The sequence below is a fragment of the Schistocerca nitens genome, chromosome 4 (assembly GCF_023898315.1).
Source record: "Schistocerca nitens isolate TAMUIC-IGC-003100 chromosome 4, iqSchNite1.1, whole genome shotgun sequence".
NCBI classification, from domain to species: domain Eukaryota; kingdom Metazoa; phylum Arthropoda; class Insecta; order Orthoptera; family Acrididae; genus Schistocerca; species Schistocerca nitens.
In genome coordinates, this window is record NC_064617.1 from 840,925,024 (window position 1) to 840,948,002 (window position 22,979).

The following is a 22,979-nucleotide window of genomic DNA, read 5'->3' on the forward strand; positions in this document are numbered from 1 at the left end:
TACGGTTATAGTTGGTGGGGACTTCAACCTTCCCTCGATATGTTGGCAAAAATACTTGTTCAAAACCGGTGGTAGGCAGAAAACATCTAACGAGATTGTCCTAAATGCTTTCTCCGAAAATTATTTCGAGCAGTTAGTCCACGAACCCACGCGAATTGTAAATTGTTGCGAAAACACACTTGACCTCTTAGCCACAAACAATCCAGAGCTAATAGAGAGCACCATGACTGATACAGGGATTAGTGATCAAAAGGTCGTTGTAGCTAGGCTCAATACCGTTTCTTCCAAATCCACCAGAAACAAACTCAAATAATTTTATTTAAAAAAGCGGATAAAGTGTCACTAGAAGCCTTCCTAAGAGACCATTTCCTTTCCTTCCGCACTGACTATGCAAATGTAGACGAGATGTGGTTCAAATTCAAAGATATAGTAGCAACAGCAATTGAGAGATTCATACCTCATAAATTGGTAAGAAATGGAACTGATCCCCCATGGTACACAAAACAGGTCCGAACGCTGTTGCAGAGGCAACGGAAAAAGCATGCGAACTTCAGAAGAACGCGAAATCCCGAAGATTGGCTAAAATTTACAGACGCGCGAAATTTGGCACAGACTTCAATGCGAGATGCCTTTAATAGGTTCCACAACGAAACATTGTCTCGAAATTTGGTAGAAAATCCGAAGAAATTCTGGTCGTATGTAAAGTACACAAGCGGCCAGACGCAGTCAATACCTCCGCTGCGCAGTGCCGATGGTACTGTTACCGACGACTGTGCCGCTAAAGCGGAGTTGTTGAACGCAGTTTTCCGTAATTCCTTCAACAGGGAAGACGAATGGAATATTCCAGAATTTGAAACACGAACAGCTGCTAGCATGAGTTTCTTAGAAGTAGATACCTTAGGGGTTGCGAAGCAACTCAAATCGCTTGATATGGGCAAGTCTTCAGGTCCAGATTGTATACCGATTAGGTTCCTTTCAGATTACGCTGATACAATAGCTCCCTACTTTGCAATCATATACAACCGCTCGCTCACCGACAGATCTGTACCTGAAGATTGGAAAATTGCGCAGGTCGCACCAGTGTTTAAGAAGGGTAGTAGGAATAATCCATCGAACTACAGACCTATATCACCTCGAAGGGAACGATCTATTGATACGTAATCAGCATGGTTTCAGAAAACATTGTGCGACGCAACTAGCTCTTTATTCGTGACGAAGTAATGGCCGCTATCGACAGGGGATCTCAAGTTGATTCCGTATTTCTAGATTTCCGGAAAGCTTTTGACACCGTTCCTCACAAGCGACTTCTAATCAAGCTGCGGGCCTATGGGGTATAGTCTCAGTCGTGCGACTGGATTCGAGATTTCCTGTCAGGAAGGTCGCAGTTCGTAGTAATATACGGCAAATCATCGAGTAAAACTGAAGTGATATCAGGTGTTCCCCAGGGAAGCGTCCTGGGACCTCTGCTGTTCCTGATCTATATAAATGACCTCGGTGACAATCTGAGCAGTTCTCTTAGGTTGTTCACAGATGATGCTGTAATTTACCGTCCAGTAAGGTCATCCGAAGACCAGTATCAGTTGCAAAGCGATTTAGAAAAGATTGCTGTATGGTGTGGCAGGTGGCAGTTGACGCTAAATAACGAAAAGTGTGAGGTGATCCACATGAGTTCCAAAAGAAATCCGTTGGAATTCGATTACTCTACAAATAGTACAATTCTCAAGGCTGTCAATTCAAGTAAGTACCTGGGTGTTAAAATTACGAACAAATTCAGTTGGAAAGACCACATAGATAATATTGTGGGGAAGGCGAGCCAAAGGTTGCGTTTCATTGGCAGGACACTTAGAAGATGCAACAAGTCCATTAAAGAGACAGCTTACACTACACTCGTTCGTCCTCTGTTAGAACATTGCTGCGCGGTGTGGGATCCTTACCAGGTGGGATTGACGGAGGACATCGAAAGGGTGCAAAAAAGGGCAGCTCGTTTTGTATTATCACGTAATAGGGGAAAGAGTGTGGCAGATATGATACGCGAGTTGGGATGGAAGTCATTAAAGCAAAGACGTTTTTCGTTGCGGCGAGATCTATTTACGAAATTTCAGTCACCAATTTTCTCTTTCGAATGCGAAAATATTTTGTTGAGCCCAGCCTACATAGGTAGGAATGATCATCAAAATAAAATAAGAGAAGTCAGAGCCCGAACAGAAAGGTTTAGGTGTTCGTTTTTCCCGCGCGCTGTTCGGGAGTGGAATGGTAGACAGATAGTATGATTGTGGTTCGATGAACCCTCTGCCAAGCACTTAAATGTGAATTGCAGAATAATCATGTAGATGTAGATATGACTGCGAATTGTTTTTCTTGGTTGTAGGCACATTAACAATTACAAATGAGCCTTCGTCTATGTACAAAATGTTAACATATGTCTTGTTTAGTTGCACGCTGGCGCTGGCATCAACAGTGTTTAATATTTGTCTGTAAACGTGTAGTAACCATGACGATTCGTCAAAATAACCCCGAAACAGAGACATCATGCACGTGATCGGTTCTGAGAACTAATCGAGTAACGTACATGATATAGTTGAAAATACCGATAGATTTGTAGTTTAATTACATCGGCAGATTTTGTACAAACATATTTTAACACATTTCGTGTACAATTGTAAGTCGGAACAGGTTCGCCAACTGTTGCGATGGAAAACCAGTGTTACATGGCACCATTTAGCGTAACTTGACGAACGTTTACCGCCAAATGGTATATGCTGAACACCCAACGTAGAGCCAGCAGAGAGATGTAATACTTTTGTGTATGAGTGGTCAAAGTAGCCACGGTAGTCAAAGCAAAGCCGGTTCACGAATAGTGATAGTGAAGCTGTGAAGTTGAATAATTTGTCTGACCTGAAGAGCTGAAATGTGGCACACAAACACATTGAATTTAGAGGAAGCTTGAAAATAAGCAGCACCCCACTAAGGAGCAGATCCATTCTGAAAGCCACACGTTATTTCAAAACAGAAGCGATGTCCTCATTAAGCTTTGTTACAGTCGGAAAGAGCACTAAGGGGGACGTATCATCCATTATATCGTCAAACAGGTAAATAAAGGCACACGGGACAGCTTAATTGTGCTGTCTCCATAAAGGCGTCGCCTGGGGCTTGACTTGGCGGTCGCTAGAAGAGGAGACTTCATCATCTTGACGCCTAATTGTGGTCGGCTTCCCTACTCTGCAAGCAAATTACCCCCAGAACTGACGCATGTTCTTCTCATGGGCTAATACTCTGCGGCAGACACCGTCAGCTTCCCAATCGAGAACGCAAATATGCGCTAGACTCTACAAAGAAGGTACGACGTAGTTGGAGGACTTAATTCATGTCCCATTCGAACTTAATTAATTACCTCTTCCGTTCGGCTAACACAGAATATTACGCATAGAGGGCGTGTAGGTCACCGAGCAGCAACTGAAACGCATCTTGTTACGCGTATGCTTCACTTTGTATTGAGTTAACTGTGAATTTGGTCGAGGGTAACACGGAGATATATAATAAACGTCAAAACTAAAACCAAGCCAAAATTTCTTGTAGACGCTGGGACTATATCGAATTAACTCACCATGATATAGTTTTACTTCCGTCATCCAGTGCCTATTTGCAAGATAAGTGGGGCAGTTGTCCTAAGAGACGAGAGGCGCATTTTCTCTGGTGTTTCACCAGATATTTGCAATTTAGTTTTTATCACGCGTAGCCGGAGCCACCGTAAACAAGTCCTGCCCATTACCTCTTCCACAAGGAAAGCGACTGTTTGTTTCCCTTTACAACAAAAATGATTTCTAAGGTGCAATTTTACGAGCCCATACGACAGAGCGGTCACGAATTAGTCTAATGATATAATCCTTTTATCAATGTGTGTTCAGGGATAGTAACAGACGATTTAGCGGCGACAGCACCTCCCTGGTCCGTGCTTACTGCTACCGCCATGCAAAAGTGCTACCCAGTCGCTGCTGGAGTACTGGCTATATGTAGTGTTTTACTGTCCCTATTAATACACTACTCGCCATTAAAACTGCTACACCACGAAAATGACGCGCTACAGACGCGAAATTTAACTGACAGGAAGAAGATGTTGTGATATGAAAATGATTAGCTTTTCAGAGCATTCACACAAAGTTGGCGCCGGTGGCGACACCTACAACGGGCTGACATGAGGAAAGTTTCCAACCAATTTCTCAGTTAACCGGCGTTGCCTGGTGAAACGTTCTTGTGATGCCTCGTGTAAGGAGGAGAAATGTGTACCATCACGTTTCCGACTTTGATAAAGGTCGGATTGTAGCCTATCGCGATTGCGGTTTATCGTATCGCGACATTGCTGCTCGCGTTGGTCGAGATCCAATGACTGTTAGCAGAATATGGAATCGGTGGGTTCGGGAGGGTAATACGGAACGCCGTGCTGGATCCCAACAGCCTCGTATCACTAGCAGTCGAGATGACAGGCATCTTATCCGCATGGCTGTAACGGATCGTGCAGCCACGTCTCGATCCCTGAGTCAACAGATGGGGACGTTTGCAAGAGAACAACCATCTCAACGAACAGTTCGATGCCGTTTGCAGAAGCATGGACTATCAGCTCGGAGACCATGGCCCTGGTTACCCTTGACGCTACATCACAGACAGGAGCGCCTGCGATAGTGTACTCATCGACGAACCTGGTTGCACGAATGGCAAAACGTCATATTTTCGGATAAATCCAGGTTCTGTTTACAACATCATGGTGGTCGCATCCGTGTTTGGTGACATCGCGGTGAACGCACATTGGAAGCATGTTTTCGTCATCATCATGTTGGCGTATCACCCGGTGTGATGGTATGGGGTGCCATTGGTTACACGTCTCGGTCACCTCTTGTTCGCATTGACGGCACTTTGAACAGTGGACGTTACATTTCAGATGTGTTACGACCCGTGGCTCTACCTTTCATTCGATCCCTGTGAAACAATACATTTCAGCAGGATAATGGACGACCGCATGTGCAGCTCGTGTACGGGACTTTCTGGATACAGAAAATGTTCGGCTGCTGCCCTGGCTAGCACATTCTCCAGATCTCTCACCAATTGAAAACGTCTGGTCAATGGTGGCCGAGCAACTGGCTTGTGACAATACGCCAGTCACAACTCTTGATGAACTGTGGCATCGTGATGAACCTGCATGGGCAGCTGTACCTGTACACGCCATTCAAGCTCTGTTTGACTCAATGCCCAGGCGTATCAAGACCATTATTACGACCAGAGGTGGTTGTTCTGGGTACTGATTTCTCAGGATCTATGCACCCAAATTGCGTGAAAATGTAATCACATGTCAGTTCTAGTATAATATATTTGTCCAATGAATACCCGTTTATTATCTGCATTTCTTCTTGGTGCAGCAATTTTAATGGCCAATGGTGTACATATCGATAAAACGAGTAACGCACTAGACTAACGCTCTTTCGAATGGGCATGTAAATTCTTTGTTAGAAATCGTTTTGTTTGTAATGGAACACAAAGCGACAATTTCCTTCGACGCTCTGCGTAGTATGAAAGACGTAATCAGCTGGATTGGTCTGAGTTGCTTCCGGCTACACGTAGCAAAAACGAAATTGCCAGTATCTATCGAAACACCATAGAAAATGCGCATGACGACCCATAGGAGACACACCCGAAATGGTTCAAATGGCTCTGAGCAGTATGGGACTTAACATCTATGGTCATCAGTCCCCTAGAACTTAGAACTACTTAAACCTAACTAACCTAAGGACAGCACACAACACCCAACCATCACGAGGCAGAGGAAATCCCTGACCCCGCCGGGAATCGAACCCGGGAACCCGGGCGTGGGAAGCGAGAACGCTACCGCACGACCACGAGATGCGGGCGACACACCCGAGATACCTACTAAAGTATTTACCATATTGGAGTAATATTAATAACAGAAATATTTCACACTGATAGCTGTATCACATCATTCTGTATCAACTCATTCTCTTTGAACAGTATGTAAAACTGCAATTTGTACGCAGTGTTCTTCATTCTCTGTTTCAGCTCTGAGAAAGGGAAGTTACATGCGGGATGACAAGTCTGAATGTAGTTGAGTACGGTGGAGCTGAAGTTGAAGCTACGGAAAGATGACAGTCCGAGAGTCTGGACAAACGATTCAGAACCTATTGCTTTCAGTGGGTGGTATTGTTCAAACCGATTTGTAAACAGCTCTACATTTGGCACGACGTGAACTCGCACAGGTGTCCGACAGCAGCTTGTGGAGATCCTTCCACGCTAAGAATTGAGTAGCTGAGAACCATAAGGGATTGAAGGACACCGTCGTCGATTTTGAGATCGTAGCGTGTATGCATGTTCCTGACAATTGTTGATCTTATCGTGAACCAGCTTTATCTATATCTGTAGCCCCACGCTATATATGCGAACATTTACGAGAAGCTGTTTCGCCGATTTCTCGGTAGTCATTTCTGTATGGGCCCATAGCATAATTTTGTTGCGCTCAGGTGCTCAGTTGTCATGCAGGATTAACAACATGGTTTAGTGTCGTGATCGTAAATCGGAACTGTATCGACAGCTTTATCTGAACCTCAAGCTCCAGACTGTGCTTAATGAAATTGATAATAACGGGGATCACGACGTGTTGGAATACGTCGTAACTGTGTGTGGCACATTTACTATCTGTCCTTTATTTTCTGTGCCCAATTTCATATTAATTACAAACTTTACAACTGTCGAAAGTCACTATTGTCGCTAGGATGTCTATGGAAATTTTGCGAATTTATATTAATAAATATTTTAATCTTAAATATCAACTAATATTTCATAATATAAAGTCGATATATTAGTTTTCCATAGGAAGTTTAGAATATGGTGAGATGGTAAAAAAAACAAAAGACAAAAACAAAAAAAAGAAATCATACATATGGGATTGGTGATTTGTCTTTAAATTCGATTCTCACAAACACACATTTTGTGAAATCTTTGTTTATGTGCTTTGGGCCCCTATGTTTTCAGTGCCTCAGCTGTATGCCATTGTTGGCTTGCAGACCCCGAGGCGTTGTTCAGATGCCAAGTGAGAAAGTTTCCATCCACCGGGAATCAACAGCCCCTTCCCACACGGCGATTGGGAGGTATGTCTGAAGTGTATCTATTGGGTGTAGGTGACTATGCTGCGTGTGCCTATAGCGTGGTGCCAAGCCGATGTTGTAAGATGATGACAGAACGGAGAAGATTAAAGTGGAATTTCCTCAAGGGGACCACCGGCCTCAGCATTCAATCGGGTAGTCGATGACGACTAACAGTGTCATAGGCCTTCACTCGACGAGACGTCGCTGAGAGGTTTGAACTGTAATCCAGGGAGTTTTGCAAAGTCTGGTGATTAGGAACTTAGAGAAAACACCCCTCTCCACCCTCACACCCCCCACCCCCAGCTCTTCTCCTACATCCCTTCTGGAAACAAAATACTGTTGGTGAAAATTTCTTCCACCGCCAGTATTTGAACCGACTTCTTCGCGGCCGAGTATCATCTAACAGGCGTGACTTAGCGATGTCGGCTCTTGAATCAACAAAAGATATTTTCAAATACTGCAAGGTGGTGGTTCTACTGTTACTCCAACGGTCTAAAATACTTCTCATTACCAGAGATTCGTTGTAGTGTGAGAGTGATGTAGTTTCTGCAGCGGCATACTTAGCTTTGGACCTGCCGAGTCTCCGCCACCAATAAAGCCCATTACGGGGTGTATACTGCAGATTTGCCTGGATTTCGGACGTGATGAGAACTTGGATGTTAAAATAATATTTTTCAATAGACTGATAAATCATTTTTAACAGTAGATTTATTTTCCGTAAGCATTTTACAAATATGTTCACAGATAAACTGTTGTGTCCTGCCTACTCGTCGAATATGGGGTGCCTAGGGAACCTGCTTCTCGGACCGCTAGACAACTATTCAAGCAAATCGAATTAATGATGTTTATAACAACAGAAAATCATTACAGTACTTAACTTTGTGAGATACAGACGCGCCGCGAGCAAAGGGTGACAGACAGACATTAGAAATCTCGTCAGTATAGACAATACGTAATACAAGCAAAATAGTACAGTTCCTAAGTCGCTGCTGTAGATCTCGTAGTACGGCCAGTCTTCAGCTGGGGCTACGAGGAGCGGCCCTTATTTTTCTCTTCGCCTAGAGGCCACTGATGTCTCGCTGAAGTCATAGAGAGGGGCCGGCAGCGTACTATTGGCTGACGTCTTCTTCACAGCCCCCTCCGCTTTAGTGTTCCTGGTCGATGTGCCGACGCTTGACTTTACGCCGGAACATAAACTGTTGCAGACTTTGCGTCATTACATTGGCCAAAATGCGACTGAATTCAAGTGCTTTGTACCGCTTAATATACAGGGTGGTCCATTGATCGTGACCGGGCCAAATATCTCACGAAATAAGCATCAAACGAAAAAACTACAAAGAACTAAACTTGTGTAGCTTGAAGGGAGAAACCAGATGGCGCTGTGGTTGGCCCGCTAGATGGCACTGCCATAGGTCAAACGGATATCAACTTCGTTTTTTTAAAATAGGAATACCCATTTTTAATTACATATTTGTGTAGTACGTAAAGAAATATGAATGTTTTAGTTGGACCACTTTTTTCGCTTTGTGATAGATGGCGCTGTAATAGTCACAAACATATATCTCACAATTTTAGACGAACAGTTGGTAACAGGTAGGTTTTTTAAATTAAAATACAGAACGTAGGTACGTTTGAACATTATATTTCGATTGTTCCAATGTGATACATGTATCTTTGTGAACTTATCATTTCTGAGAACACATGCTGTTACAGCGTGATTACCTGTAAATACCACATTAATGCAATAAATGCTCAAAATGATGTCGTCAACCTCAGTGCATTTGGCAATACGTGTAACGACATTCCTCTCAACAGCGAGTAGTTCGCCTTCCGTAATGTTCGCACATGCATTGACAATGCGCTGACGCATGTTGTCATGTGTTGTCGCCTTCCCCATCTCATGACGAATCTGCACTCTTTGTGGCACACGGTCCTGGACGACAGGTTTCGTTTCACAATTTCTGAAGGCTGACTCTTTCAGCCATATATTTAAATGAGAGCGACATGTTCGCTAAATCATAGTTTAGTAGATGATAAATGACAGCGTCGTCTGGACGCAACTTTAGACGGTTTCTGAGATTAAATTCCAAATCGTTGATGTATGTAATATACACACACACATAAGGAACACCAGAGCACATGTAGCCCTACCTGGAGGAACACCAGAAATCACGTCTGTTTTACTCCATAACTTTGTCAGTTACTGCGAGCTGTGACCTCTCTGACATGAAATCACGAATCCAGTCACATAAATGACATGATATTCCATAAGCAAGCAGTTTCCCTACAAGCCGCCTCTGTGGTACAGTGTCAAAAACTTTCGGAAATCCAGAAATACGGAATCAATTTGAAATCCGTTGTCAATAGCATTCAACACTTCGAGCGAGTAAAGAGTTGTGTTTCACAAGAACGATGTTATCTAAATCCATGTTGACTGTGTGTCAATAGATCATCCTTTCCGAGGTAATTCATAGTTTTCGAACACAATATACGCTCCAAAATCCTGCCTTGTTGGCTGGGAGATGGCGTAAAGTAGAATCATACGTCTGATTAGATGGGATTTCCTTTCTCCGCGTACACTGACCCCGCCTCTCACGATGCATGGAACTGGTGCGTCAAGTGTACGCGTTGAGAATAGGTGATTATGATGGTCGCGCGTATGGTATGATGTAAAGTGTGTGCTGACTATGAGGCAAGAAAGGCGGCGAGTATCGCCGAGGTGGACGTCGCCATCAGCATCAACGTCGCCGCATACCTCCCCCGGTGATTCACTGCACACTGTTACTAGCTGAGTGCGTGCCTCGCAGAAAATTTATGCCATCAGATCTGCTCCCCTTTTTGGCGAAATATGGCAAATTTTTTTTTTTGCACTACCAAGATTTAAACCGCCAACCACTGAGTTCAGATTGATTATACAGGGTGATTTTTTCCACTGTGTACAAACTTTAGGGATTGACTGATGAGAGGATACGGAACAAGAAATGTCTAATCAATTTATGTCCGGAAATGCATGGTTTATCATGCTAGACACCATTTATTCAAACACATTTTGTTACTGAGACTGAGGTGTATTACGTGCTGTACCAAGCAGCCACAGTTACAGTATGCATGGTTTCCTCCTAGAGCAGGGCTTCACAACATACGTGCTCGCGGAGCAAGCTGTGAGCAGCAAGGCGCGAGCACGGAGCAGCGCGAGCACGCTACCGCCACTACCGGACCAGAGCGGAGAGTGGGGAGAGTCACGTGGGGTACACAACAGCTGCCGCCAGTCGATGTAAATCCGCGGCCACCTGCAGGGATATCACTCACGAATTATTACTGCTACAAATGAAACAAATAAAGGAGAATGTACACGTGCCACATAATTTTATTAGCTTAGTGTATGCCTCTACCATCTGTAGACACTGAAACTAAAGAATTCCACGACAATCCTATATTTTCAACACTTTCTTCAACACTACTTAAAATATCACCTCCGGTTGTAGTGTTCTTCATGGCTACTACATCGAGGAGCTCCTCCCTCACCTGAAGATCTCTTTTAACACCTCTAATAAATATGGCAAGCTGCGCTGTTCCAGTTATATCAACACTTTCGTCCAGAGCTAGAGAATACGCCATAAAATCTTAACAGATATTTGCAATCTGGCTCTGGACGTCGTCTGCCATGTCCTGTATGCGACGCATAATGGTCGTGTTAGATAATGGCACAATCAGAAACTGTTCAACTTGAGATGGACACAAATGTTCCGCTGCAGCTACCAAACATTCTTTTATTAAATCGCCATCAGTTAAGGGGCGCAGGGACTTTGCTAAAAGCAAAGCAATTTTGTAACCCACTCTGAGAGCTGCCTCAGTTGATTTTTCTTCGTCGTCCAGATCTTCTTCGGATAGCTTCCTTTTATGTTTAATAACTTCCTGTGCACGATCTGGTCAATCACATTTTCCACGTCCGTAGTCTTTCGCGTGGTACAACATATAATGTCGCTGCAAATTAAATTTCGTAAAAGAATTCAGCGTTTTGTGACATACTAAACATTTTGCAACACCATCTTTTTCAGTAAACAGATACAATTCCTCCCAATGGAGGTTGAACTGCGAAAGCATGGTTGGGGTTACACAACGGCGACTTCACATGATTCTTAACCAGCGAAGTGACTGTTAAGAGCTGATCGTAGTACTTTAAACGTTACACAGTCGGCGCGAATTCAATAGGCACGCTGCGGCCCTATTCAAACGTGCGCGCGCATTTCCCCTCCCTCCCCACTCCGCGACCTTGCAGCTGCTTGCGAGCACCTGCCTGAGCAGACGCGAGTACTCGCGCTCAAAACCGGCCAGTTGTTAAGCCCTGTCCTAGAGGTTGTTACTGTTCCTCGTACGTAATGCACCAGCACCCTATCCTGCCATGATAATTGCTATTGCTGTGTCCGATTCGCTTCTCTTGCTGACCCACCTTGTAGTTGATGTGATACAGCGTTGTACAAAATGATCCCCTATTCGATTTGAGAGCTTGCCGACATTTTGTTTACTTACGGAAAGGCAAATGGTAACAGGCGGCGGGCAGCAAGGTTGTATCAGGAGACCCATATCCGCCGGCACCAACCACAACATTCAATGTTTGGAACAACGTTTCGCCGTATGACTGGGACAGGGTCGTTTCAAGAAGCAGGAAATCGTGAAGGACGTACCCGCAATGTCCGGACACCAGACTTGGACGAAAATGTTACTAACACTGTGGGAGGCGACCGACGTATCGGTACCCATCAGTTGGCGTGCCAGTACAGGATAAGCCAGACGACCGTGTGGTGCTTTCTCCATGTCAACTGATACTATACTCATCACTTACAACGTGTGGATTGCCTACTAGAGATCGACTTTGCACATCAGGAGCGGTTTTGTCATTTGGTTTCTTCAGCAGGAAACCATCATTCCGGGATTTGTGTCATCAACCCAATTCACAGATGAGGCCACCTTTACGCGGAATTGTATCTTCAGCTTTCATAGCAGTCAACTGTAGGATAGTATGCAGAACCCCCATGGTGTGGTGAAAGCGAATCATGAGCATCGGTGCAGCCGGAATGTGTGGGCCGGGATAATTGGGCACCGTATTTTGCAATCAGTCTTCCTTCCACGCCGGAACTATCGGCGTTTCTTGCGGGTGACTTTGGCTCCCCAACTTGAAGAAGTGCCACTGATGATTCGAAGGGTTACCTGGTTGCTACATGATAGTGCTAAAGCCCACTTCGCCGTTAACGTCCGAATGCATCTCAGTCGTGTCTTCCATGGTCGATGGATCAGACGAGGGGGTCCAGTTGCATGGCCTGCTCGTTCACGATTTCTGGTTATGGGGTCATCTCAAATGTATCGTGTATGCAGAGCCAATTCCAGATGTGGAGACACAGGAGCAGCGTATTCATGCTGCCTTTGGCACTGTTCGGATACAGCCTGGTCGGTGTGAACGTGTGACACAGAACATGCTACGGTGCTTACATGCATGTGTTGAGGCACATGGGAACAATTTTCAATACATACTGTAACTTTGGTTGCATGCTACAGCGCATATGAGACGGCAGTCTCTGTAACAAAGTGTGATTCAATAAATCGTCTACGGCATGGAAATCATGTATTTCCGCACATAAGCTCAATAGACTTTTTTTTGTTTCGCATCCTCTGATCGAACAATCCCAACAGTTTGTGCACGGTGGAAAAAATCTGCCTATATCAGAGAGATCTCAAAACCAGATTTTAAACTGTGATATATTGATTGGTCAAATGTGCACTCTGACCATATTTAATGTTTATGAACTGCCGTTTACAGCTAAAGAAATTGGAAGAAAGGTAAGAATGTTACAGAGTTGACACCTGGTTAAAATATAAAGAAAACAAATTGTTATTGAGAGTATCACGAGGAGAATTAGGCAACGGTTGATTGAGGTGGAGAAAAATACGGTAACAGGAGACGAATGGGCAGATTTGAGAGATGAAATAGTGAAGGCAATAGATGATCAAGTTACTCAAGGGTTATTAGAAACCCTTGGGTATCACAAGTGATAACGAATTTGACCGGAGAGAAGGGAAAATATAAAAATACAGCAATTAAAAATGAGATTGAGGAAACGTGCAAAACGACTAAGTGGGACTATTTGTAAGACAAATGCAATGTATTCATCAGACCGTGCAACGCTCTGCCGCTGCACCAACGCCCAGTGCTGATGGTCACATACCCATTCCAGTTGTAGTAGCCGACGCCTTAACATTGGCACATGCATGGGTCGTCTGCTGCGGAAACCCATTGTTCCGTGTACTGTGTGTTCATACACACTTTTACTGTGCCCAGCATTGAAGTCTGATGTTAGATTCTTCACAGTTTGCCACCTACCCTATTTTTACAGTCTGCCCAGACTACGACTTCAGACATCTGTAATGGAAGCCACCGCCCAACCCCACGACGTCTGGACGTGGTTTGACCTTGGTTTCGCCACGTGTTGAAGACACTCATCACATCACTCCTCGAACACCCAATAAGTCATGCAGTTTTCGGAATGCTTGTACCAAGCCTCCGGGCCATCACACTCAGATAAATCGGCTCCTTCCCCATTCTACCGACAGGACGCTCATTCATACTACGTGCAACATGCGTGTGTCTGTCTAGCAGTTGTTCCTCCCCAGGTGACGATGCTATCCGGTGGGCGGGGTTTTATCGAAAGTAGGTCGGTGGTCATAATGTTCTGCCTGCTCAGAGTAAATGTATTGACTGTGGCTTTCCATGAATGTGGAAAGCGCCCGATGAGTAAGAAGATGGTTCAAATGGCCCTGAGCACTATGGGACTTGACATCTGAGGTCATCAGACGCCTAGACTTAGAACAACTTAACCCTAGCCAACCTAAGGATATCACACACATCCATGCCCGAGGCAGGATTCGAACCTGCGCTCGTAGTAGCAGCGCGGTTTCGCACTGAAGCGCCTAGAACCGCTCGGCCACAGCGGCCGGCTAGTAAGAAGAGAATAAAAGTTTTTGAAATGTGGTTTTACAGGAGAGTCCAGAAAATTAGATGAGTGGGTCGAGTAGCTAAAGAAGAGGTATTGGGAAGAAAACAAAATTAGAGCAGAGCTTGACCAAAAGACGGAATTGGTATGATGCGTGCTGAGGCATCAAGGAATCGTCATTTGGTAACTGGGTCGAGTGGGGTGTGGAGTGCAGGAAGGTCTAAGCGTTGAAGGCAAAAATTATAGAGGGAGAGCAAGGGTTGCATACAATAAGCAGATCTAAATGCATGTAGGTGGCGGTAGTTATCCGGAGATGAAGAGGCCTGCACAGGATAGACTAATTTGGAGAGTTCCAGCAAACCAGTTTTCAGACTGAGCAACACGTCTGAGTCAAGCACATCCATACACATGATTGCTCTCGACCTCGGCTAGTGAAGCGGGAACCAGTGGAGCAATTACTTAGACTAAAATTAAGCAAATATTACCTAACGCTGTGACAGTCCGAAACGCTGTTCTTTCTTCATGTTTCAAACCGTAATGTTTAATCGGACAACTTTTTCGATCGAGGTAGCTTCTGTTGTATGCGGCCTTCATTTCATGCGGACTGTGACTCCTCTCCCCGTGCAGCAGGTCCGATTAACAGGAGGTGATAGAAGGCAGGCAAATATTTGAGTTCGTGGAATCGATACCGCATTCTGTGAAAGCGCCAACGGAATGCAGCTACCGACATGTAATTTCCTCTCGCCAGCCCACAATTCATTGCCCTTGTTCCCCTTCCCTCCTTGCTGATCTCATATTTTACACTGCTCTTACATCTCTGTTTTCCACTCCCATCACTTATACTGAAAAATCACTTCACAGACAATGTTATGAAAGCGTGAAGAATTTAAGACTTCCACGTTCTGTCGACTTCGAGGCTGTTGGAGATGGATCACAAACTCGGCTTGACGAAGTATGGTGTAGGAAATGCTGTATTTTCCCATCAAATGAATTAAACGAGCATTTGCTTTAATCTAAAACCTCGGGAAACTTCATATGGTTCAGCAACAACTCTCGCCAACCGACTGCGTGTGGGACATGATGGAGCGGCGACTTTCTCGTTGCAAAGAAGCTGCAACAATCACTGTCGAACTGCAACAAAAGGGGCGACATGCTTGAGACAGTCTTTCACAGGGTGCTCTGATGAACGGTCGCCAGTCGATGTTCAGCAAGGAAAGTCAAACACCGTTCAGAAAAAAATACACTTTAACAATTTTATCAGTAAACTATCAAAGTATTCGTAATAAAGTTCCCGAATTTGCTGACCTCCAGCTAAGTTCACTGAAATTGTTCTTCGGAACAAAGGGCTGGATGAAACGCGAAGTGGAAAGTTTTCACATATTTAGTTAGTCGTGGAACGTATATCGGAAAGACAGATTAGAGGCCGTAGGAGGGGGAGCGTTCACTGCAGCTGACAAAAATATTGTCTCTATTGAGGCCGAAGTTGAGTGTGACAGTGAAGTCATCTGGTCGCGTGTAACAGGTGTAGGTGAAACCAAGTTAGTTGTTGGCTGTATTTACCTGTCACCCGATTCTGCTGTGACAGTTCTGGAGTCATTCAAAGAAAGCCCACGATCAATAGCGATTGAATACTCGGAGCATGCACTACTGGTTGGAAGCAGCTCCAAAGTGCCGAGTGTAGACTGGGATATCTATGGATTCATTGCTTGGAGTACAGACAGACAGTCTTGCGAAATACTTTTCAACACGTTTTCTGAAAACTGTTTTGAGCAGCTAGCATGGCAGCCCACACGAAATGGAAATGTATTAGACCTTTTCGACAAGTTCAGCGCAAAGTCCCAAGCGACTGTAAAAAAGCGCAGGTGACTCCAGTATATAAAAAAGGTAAAAGAAGGAGCCACAGAATTATAGAACAATATTTTTAACTTCTGTTTGCTGCAAAACCCTTGAACATATTCTCAGTTGGAGACTTTGTTGAGTCTGAGAAGCTTATGCGCACGAATCAGCATGGTTTTAGAAAACATCACTCGTACGAAAATCAGCTTGCCCTTTTTCTCACATGATATAATGATATACTAAGAATTATGGATAAAGGTCAGCAAGCAGATTCCATATTTCTAGATTTCCGGAAAGCATTTAACACGGTCTCTCATTGCAGGCTGTTAACAAGGGTACGAGGGTACGAGCATATGGAATAAGTTCACAGATGTGTGAGTGGCTCGAAGATTTCTTAAGTAATAGAAGTCAGTATGTTGTCCTCGACGGCTAGTGTTCATCAGAGACAAGGGTATCGTCAGGAGCGCCCCAGGAACGTGTGTTAGGACCCCTGATGTTCTCTATATACATAATTGATTTGGCTGACAGCGTTAGAAGCAATGTACGGTTGTTTGCTGACGGTGCCGTGGTGTACAGTAGGATGTCAAAGTTGAGTGACTGTAGGAAGATACAAGACGACTTAGAGAAAATTCTCATTTGGTGTGATGAATAGCTGCCAGCACAAAATGTAGTTCAATGCGGATGTGTAGGAAGATCAAACCAATAACGAAACTTCCTGGCAGATTAAAACTGTGTGCCCGACCGAGACTCGAACTCGGGACCTTTGCCTTTCGCGGGCAAGTGCTCTACCAACTGAGCTACCGAAGCACGACTCACGCCCGGTACTCACAGCTTTACTTCTGCCAGTACCTCGTCTCCTACCTTCTAAACTTTACAGAAGCTCTCCTGCGAACCTTGCAGAACAGTTGGTAGAGCACTTGCCCGCGAAAGGCAAAGGTCCCGAGTTCGAGTCTCGGTCGGGCACACAGTTTTAATCTGCCAGGAAGTTTCATATCAGCGCACACTCCGCTGCAGAGTGAAAATCTCATTCTGGAAACATCCCCCAGGCTGTGGCTAAGCCATGTCTCCGCAATATCCTTTCTTTCAGGAGTGCTTGTTCTGCAAGGTTCGCAGGAGAGCTTCTGTAAAGTTTGGAAGGTAGGAGACGAAGTACTGGCAGAAGTAAAGCTGTGAGTACCGGGCGTGAGTCGTGCTTCGGTAGCTCAGTTGGTAGAGCACTTGCCCGCGAAAGGCAAAGGTCCCGAGTTCGAGTCTCGGTCGGGCACACAGTTTTAATCTGCCAGGAAGTTTCATATCAGCGCACACTCCGCTGCAGAGTGAAAATCTCATTCTGGAAACATCCCCCAGGCTGTGGCTAAGCCATGTCTCCGCAATATCCTTTCTTTCAGGAGTGCTTGTTCTCCAAGGTTCGCAGGAGAGCTTCTGTAAAGTTTGGAAGGTAGGAGACGAGGTACTGGCAGAAGTAAAGCTGTGAGTACCGGGCGTGAGTCGTGCTTCGGTAGCTCAGTTGGTAGAGCACTTGCCCGCGAAAGGCAAAGGTCCCGAGTTCGAGTCTCGGTCGGGCAGACAGTTTTAATCTGCCAGGAAGTTTCATATCAGCGCACACTCCGCTGCAGAGTGAAAATCTCATTCTGGAAACATCCCCCAGGCTGTGGCTAAGCCATGTCTCCGCAATATCCTTTCTTTCAGGAGTGCTTGTTCTGCAAGGTTCGCAGGAGAGCTTCTGTAAAGTTTGGAAGGTAGGAGACGAGGTACTGGCAGAAGTAAAGCTGTGAGTACCGGGCGTGAGTCGTGCTTCGGTAGCTCAGTTGGTAGAGCACTTGCCCGCGAAAGGCAAAGGTCCCGAGTTCGAGTCTCGGTCGGGCAGACAGTTTTAATCTGCCAGGAAGTTTCATATCAGCGCACACTCCGCTGCAGAGTGAAAATCTCATTCTGGAAACATCCCCCAGGCTGTGGCTAAGCCATGTCTCCGCAACATCGTTTCTTTCAGGAGTGCTTGTTCTGCAAGGTTCGCAGGAGAGCTTCTGTAAAGTTTGGAAGGTGGGAGACGAGGTACTGGCAGAAGTAAAGCTGTGAGTACCGGGCGTGAGTCGTGCTTCGGTAGCTCAGTTGGTAGAGCACTTGCCCGCGAAAGGCAAAGGTCCCGAGTTCGAGTCTCGGTCGGGCAGACAGTTTTAATCTGCCAGGAAGTTTCATATCAGCGCACACTCCGCTGCAGAGTGAAAATCTCATTCTGCAAACCAGTAACGTTTGGGTACCTCTTAACTAGTGTCCTGCTTGACGTAGTCTATTCGTTTAAGTGTGTGGGCATAACATTGCAAAGCAGTTTGAGGTGCAGCGAGCATGTGAGAAATGTGGCAGGGAAGGCAAATGGTCGATTTCGGTTGATTGGGAGAATCGTAGGAAAGAGTGGCTGACCTGCAAAGGAGACTGCATATAGGAAACTGTGCGATGTATTCTTGAGTACTGCTCGAGTGTTTGCGATCCGTACCAGATCAGATTGAAGGAAGACATCGAAAACAATTCAGAGGCGGGCTGCTAGATTTGTTACCAGTACGTCCGAACAACACGCAGTTGTTACGGAGAGATTTCGGGAACTCAAATGGGAATTCCTGGAGGGAAGGCGGCGTTGTTTTCGAGGAAGAGTATTGAGGAAATATAGAAAACTGGCGTTTGAAGCTGACTGTCGAACGATTCTACTGCCGCCAACATACATTGCGTGTAAGGACCAAGAAGATAAAATAATGTTCAAATGTGTGTGAATTCTTATGGGACTTAACTGATACGGTCATCAGTCTCAAAGCTTACCCACTAATAAACCTAAATTATCCTAAGGACAAACACACACAGCCATGCCAGAGGGAGGACTCGAACCTCCGCCTGGATCAGCCGCACACAAGAAGATAAAACACGAGAAATCAGTGCTCATATCATCATATAGACAGTGCCGTTTTTCCTTCGCTCTATTTGCGAGAGGAGCAAGAAAGGGAATGACAAGTAGTGGTACAGGGTACCATTTGCGACGCACCGTATGGTGGCTTGCGGAGTATCTGAGTAGATGTAGATATTAATGATCGTTTGCACGCGAGAGTACACCCCTATATTTCCGCCAGAGGGATAGTAAGTTGTGCACTGATTCGTCTATTTGGGCATCTTTTACTCTGACGTATGCTTCGTTTGGTCCGAAATTATATAGGATCTGCACCTTGGCCTCGAAGGTCGCCTGACATCAATCCTGTGTATTTTTATCTGTGGCCTGAAATGAAAAGTGAAGTATACAGCACTCACGTTGATACGATTAAGACCTGGAGCAACGATCTGTACAGTCATGTAAAAAAGTTACGAGAAGATCTGAGGGTATTTGCAAGAATCCGCAATTCACTGAAGATATGAGTGCAATGATGCATTCAAATGCTAGGAAGATAGAGTACCTCCTCTTGCCAGGTGCGAGTGCACAGCGAAATGTAACACGTAATGTTCTGAGACAGTATTGTATTTATATGAGTTTGCAAAGCAATAAAGAGCCGGCCGCGGTGGCCAAGCGGTTCTAGGCGCTTCAGTCCGGAACCGCGCCACTACTACGGTCGGAGGTTCGAATCCTGCCTCGGGCAGGGATGTGTGTGATGTCCTTAGGTTAGTTAGGTTTAACTAGTTCTAAGTTCTAGGGGACTGATGACCTGAGATGTTAAGTCCCATAGTGCTCAGAGCCCCCTAAAAGCAATAAAGAGCGTTTTAAAGAGAAATAATTGCTACACACGCTTAAGACAAACTGTAAAATCTACGGGTGCGGAGCAACAAGAGGAATGTGACCGGGTTATCCATTTTAAAAAACGTACGAATGCTAGCCAAAGACTGAAGATGCAAAACACGAGAAGCAGTTCAGATCTTGAAGAATGAATGCTTTATCATTAGAGATAACGGATACAGGCTTTTGTCTTCATGTCCACCCTCCATACACAAATTAAATACCCATCAACAGCATGAGAGCAACATAGACTTCCTGTAGCCACTTAGGCGGCACAATAACAATAATATTTTGAAACATTCCTTCTCTCTTTCCTTATCTCCTACTGGTAGGCTATTTACGATGGCTTCAATATTTTAACCATTATCTCCACTTCTTTCTTGTATTCAAGAAATACACATGGTGTCAAACATATAAATGTGGCAGGAAGAGAACCGCTTACCATTAAGCAGTTGCTGTTATGAGTTGGCTTGCTTGCATGCAGTAATTATAAGCATTCAGTAAAAGGCCACATAGGATTAGATAAGAGTTATGTCAAAAATAGCTGGCAACAGAGATTGACAAGAGTTTACAGTAGGCTTACTTATTGAAGGAAGATTTACAATACTTAACTGGAGTATGTAGATTGTGTATGGCAACGTACTTACCATGGTCTGTCTCCACACCGTTGTACAGTCCTTGGTCCAGTGAGCAGTGACTAACACCACTTTTATCATATCCAGTCTGGGTCTCTTGGCGGGAACTGTTGATAAGTTCTGAGATGCTCGTTGACAAACTGTCCTGCTTTGAGGTACTATCCTCTGATAACATCTGTAACGAACGATGGAAAAATTGTGTTCGAAGGCCATACATTCACAAGCCAATCACGTAAAGTCGCCGTGAGCATTGAGGCAATCATCCCACCAACGCACTAGGCTCAAACTATTCAATTGGTAAAACGTTGTGTCCTGCTGTGTGAAGAAGCCGTAACTACCTGCTGTACATCCTGGTCCCACAGGAAATGTTAACCCTTCTAGGCCTATTTTGAGAGACTGAATGTGTAATAATCGCAAGAAGAAATCAGAAATATAGGGTGGACGCACGACCATCTCCTTCTTGAATTGATGTAACTTCTGCGTTACTACGTTTGTAATATGGTCCCGTGCGTTATCGCAAAACAGCAGTACCCCATGTCGCAGCTACCCGTATGTTTCGCTCTAATTGCACGCCGTAATTTCTTCAGCGTCGCGCATCACCTTTCCCCCGTAATGAAGACCCCACATTGCTTAAAATCGATAAGCAGTGTGACTAAGTAATCAGAACAGGGTTAGCATGACATTTACAGCAGCAGCACCGAACTTGCCGCACCATTCCACAACGGTGGCATTAGACAGACATGCTGCACGTACACATTCTGTATTCTCAAATGGATGTCCTTCACTAGCCAAGAAAAGAATGTCATGTGGGGTCTCTTGGGATGCGTTTGGTAATAACGTCGCAATAGTTTGTATTTTCCCGTTTACCGCGTGCATATCGTAAAGACACGAATGCCACATTCGTAGCAGGGGAATGATTTTCACTCTGGAGCAGTCTCGATTTTGCCTAAATTATTCAAGAAGGTGGCTCTCCCTGGGTGGTAGATGTATGGAAATGCCGTGTGGCTTGGGCCTCCGTTGGGTAGACCGTTCGCCTGGTGCAAGTATTTCGAGTTGACGCAACTTCGGCGACTTGCGTGTGGATGGGGATGAAATGATGAAGATAAGATCACACAACACCCAGACCCTGAGCGGAGAGAAGCTCCGACCCAGCCGGGAATCTAACGCGGGCCGTTAGGTATCACATTCCGTCGCGCTAACCACTCAGCTACCAGGGGTGGTAGAAGTAATGCTGCACTAGTAACGTCACCACCCTCACTCTACCCTCCTCCCCTTGCCCCCACTTACCCTCCTTGCCTCCCACAATTCCTCTCCTCCCACCCCACAGTTTCCTCTCCTCCCTCAACCGTGAATTGGCGGGAAAAAGACTGAGTCTGTAATGAGCTGCTGGCGAGGAAGGATGTAACGTACTACCTTTATTTCTTTATTTTTGAGATTGTTATACTGCTACTTGATTCTCCTTCAGCTGCGTCTACAATCCACCGTCCCCCACCCATAATTTCTGCTGCCCCCTGCCCCCACTTTTTCCTATCGTGCGTGTGTGTGTTTTGCTCTAACCCACCCTTCCCACCGCCCACCGCCACCGCTTCTGCCGATCACGTGTGTGCGTATATATGATCACATTGCTATGTGCCTAGCCCACAATACCGCTCGAAATTTATGGGAGATTGTCCTAATGCTGCTGCTAGAAGAATTGTCTCCTACTGATCTACACGGCTATAGCTGCTCAGGCAGCTGTACACAGACATATGGTAAGAAGGGATAGGGCAGAAAACCGTCACTGAAGTGTAGAAAGTCCAAAACACGCCACTGCAACTGACTAAAAACGCCTCACTGCTCTAATTACCGATCAAAACTGTCGTGAAACAGACACCACTCATAAACAATGGATCACAATGCGACACAAACACTGTGAATTGAGAAAAATCATTGTAACATCGCCGGCCGTGGTGGCCGAGCGTTTCTAGGCGCTTCAGTCTGGAACGGTTCGAATCCTGCCTCGGGCATGGATGTGTGGTGTCCATAGGTTAGTTACGTTTAAGTAGTTCTAAGTTCTAGGGGACTGATGACCACAGCAGTTTAGTCCCATAGTGCTCAGAGCCAGTTTGAACCATTGTAACATCAGAGCTACTGCAACAACTGACCCGAAAAGATCTCACCAGGAGAGAGTGGTGGCAGCTGGACGTGTGTTCACATCGATGTGCGGATACAAACTAAGGAGCTTAGAACTAGTTTTACCTCCCCTCCTATCTTGTCTCGTCCCTCTCTCTCCTCCCCCTATAGTCCACTAGGTAGGGACACTTGGTTTTCAGGCCTGTTTTAACCGGTTGCTGATGGTACACATGTGCGGATACAAACTAAGCAACTTAGAACCAGTCTTACCTCCCCTGCTATCTTGTCTCGTCCCTCTCTCTCCTCCCCCTATACTCCAGTAGGTAGGGACACTTGGTTTTCAGGCCTGTTTTAACCGGTTGCTGATAGTACACATGTGCGGATACAAACTAAGCAGCTTAGAACCAGTCTTACCTCCCCTCCTATCTTGTCTCGTCCCCCTGTCTCCTCCCCCTATAGACCACTAGGTAGGGACACTTGGTTTTCAGGGCTGTTTTAACCGGTTGCTGATGGTACACAT

General features: G+C 45.3%; 1 protein-coding gene and 3 non-coding genes across 4 annotated transcripts in view; all 4 read left to right on the top strand.

The window, feature by feature from the left end:
- Nucleotides 1-22,979, top strand: part of LOC126253274 (serine/threonine-protein phosphatase rdgC) — a 1,933,713-nt gene that overhangs the window by 1,138,101 nt on the left and 772,633 nt on the right. The window lies entirely within an intron of this gene.
- Trnas-cga (transfer RNA serine (anticodon CGA)) lies at nt 17,459-17,533 on the top strand. Its single transcript has one exon. It is a non-coding gene; the product is annotated as a tRNA-Ser (tRNA).
- Trnas-cga (transfer RNA serine (anticodon CGA)) lies at nt 17,760-17,834 on the top strand. Its single transcript has one exon. It is a non-coding gene; the product is annotated as a tRNA-Ser (tRNA).
- On the top strand, nt 18,061-18,135 carry Trnas-cga (transfer RNA serine (anticodon CGA)). The gene has a single exon. It is a non-coding gene; the product is annotated as a tRNA-Ser (tRNA).